The sequence below is a fragment of the Galeopterus variegatus genome, unplaced genomic scaffold (genome assembly GCF_000696425.1).
Source record: "Galeopterus variegatus unplaced genomic scaffold, G_variegatus-3.0.2 Scaffold225, whole genome shotgun sequence".
Taxonomy (NCBI): Eukaryota; Metazoa; Chordata; class Mammalia; order Dermoptera; family Cynocephalidae; genus Galeopterus; species Galeopterus variegatus.
The window spans coordinates 443380-445706 of NW_007726336.1; positions in this window are offsets into that span (position 1 = coordinate 443380).

The window sequence follows — 2327 nt, forward strand, 5'->3', positions numbered from 1 at the left end:
CACAGCGCCGTGGTGAGGGGCTTCTGCTCGCACATTCGTGGCTTTGTCTCACTGGTACCTGAGCCCTCAGGGACCTCTGGCGGGTGGAGACTGGCTCTCAGGCTGTCTCAGGCAGGACACCGAGGACAGAGGCAGCCGACCGGGGATGTCGCAGCTATCCCTCCATCAGTCCCATAAATACCCTGTGGCCTCTCAGAACCTTTGCGGCCCTGGGGGTGTCCTCCCAGAACCACAGTGTGTGTAATTCATGGAGTCGCCTTTAATCTGAATCCTCCACAGCAGGAGTGTCTAACGCCCATGAAGAGTGAATAACTGAGAGAGAAAAGAGAGAGTCTTTCTTTGCCAGTGAGGACTGCCGGCACCACAGGCGGCACAGGGGGGCGGGTGGTTATTACTTTGTTTGCTGAAACGATTCCATTGTGCAGATTGGTCAGTAGGACTCACTTTTGAGAAAAGTCAATTTCCTGCATTTAAAGAAATACCCCCCCCAAATTCTTTAATATCCGGTAAATGTATGTAAAACACGAGCTGTCCTACAAGTGTCCTACGAGTGTCCTATGAGTGTCCTACGAGTGTCCTACGAGTGCCCATCAGCTCCTGCGAGCCGAGGATCAGTATCCTGACGTTTCCTGTCACCTGCTCTGAGCAGCGATGTCAGCCTGAGAAGTGCATCCAGGCGAGGACAGCCCAGCCCTGCCACCAACCTGCCGAGCCACTGTGTGGTTCTGAATCTCGCATCAGTCCAGGGATCTTGGGGAAATGGTGAAGGAACCCAAATCATCGCCACAGGCTACCTTCCCTTCCACTTTTGAGTGCGTTCATTCACTCAGTAACCTGTTTATTGAGCTCGTGAGCCTCACCCAGGTGTGGGAAACTAGCCTTTGCGCCCCCAAATGGGGCAGGGCACTCAGGGCCATCTTTGTGTGATAGCCACTGGAACCAACTTGTACTGTCACCCTTATTATTATTTTCTTTAATTGTCAACTAATTGTGGACCCCTGAGAAATGAGGCCTCACAGCATGTCTCCGGGCCCAGAGCTGACACACTGAGGCACAGGTGCCCAGAGGTAAGAAACGAGGCCTCAGCCCCACCCCCAAGGGCCCTGCTGCCTGGCTGTCCCTCCCTGCCACTGGCTCTGATGGTGGGACACTGTGTCCCCCAACCCAGCTTGTACCCCTGTCCAGCTCTTCATAGCCCAACAGGGATGAGGGTAAAGGTGTCACGGGATTTAGCTCAGGCATTGCGAGTGCTTAACACTCCTGGCTTCCACAGGCCCCACCCAGTCTCAGGATTCTTTATCTGGGGTGAGCCAAGGATCCCAGAGGAACAGACAAGCTTAGCAAGGAGGAGCAGACTCAGAGCAAGGGAAGCCAGGGTGCACCCCTGTCTGGGAGGGAGTCCAGTGCAGCTGAGCTGGGTTTGGAGCGGAGAGGTCCCTGCTCGCCAGACATCCGTGACCCGCCGGACATCTGTGACCCACCAGACATCTGTGGCATGGCCGCACCTCTAGTGTGTGTGGTGCCTCAAGTGCTGTGTGTCCAGACAGACTCAATTCCATCTCATGGGAGGATCTGCCGGCTGTGGGTGAGCCTGGGGCACTGGCACTGCCTCCAGGCTGCCAGCTGGCCTGTCTGGAGATGGCCATCCCGTGGGCTGCGGACACAGGCAGAGCTGAAAGCTGCCTTCTGCAGGGGAGGTTTGCACGTGCAGAGGAGAGAAGGTGAGTTGAACGGCAGGTGCAGATGGGCTTTCTCTGAGCCCCTGTCCGGATCTAGGAGAGGTCAGCTTGCAAGAGAGACTGAGTCTGACACCTCCGAGGGCCTGCGTGACTGCCGTGCTAGGCTCCAAGCCCCTGTTTTCTCTGTACCCTCAGGATGATATAAACCCTTCAGCCATCTGGCCCTTTGAGTTTTCATGTTTTGTATGGCTCCCCTGTACACGTGTGCACATAATACATTTACATGCTTTTTTTCCCTGTTAATCATATACCAGTTTGTTTTACAGAAGATTATCAAGCCTAGGGGGAGCGGAGGAGGATCCTCTCTGACCCTGCACAGGCCCCCCGGCCTAGCTGCAGACAGAGAAGGAAGAGAACCAAAGTGCAGAAAACATGAACAAGTAGGCAGTGCCCAGAGCAGCCCGCGGCTGACGGAGGCAGCGGTGACGCCAGGCCCAGCCCAGTGCGGTGACTGGTGGTGACAGCATAAGGGGAAGCCCCAGATTCTTGCACCCTGGCAGGAGTGGTCTCTCCCCTCCATCCCCCTGTCCCTCACATGGCAGGGACAGCGCAGCCCACCTACCCTGACCACATCTTCACACTGGTCCC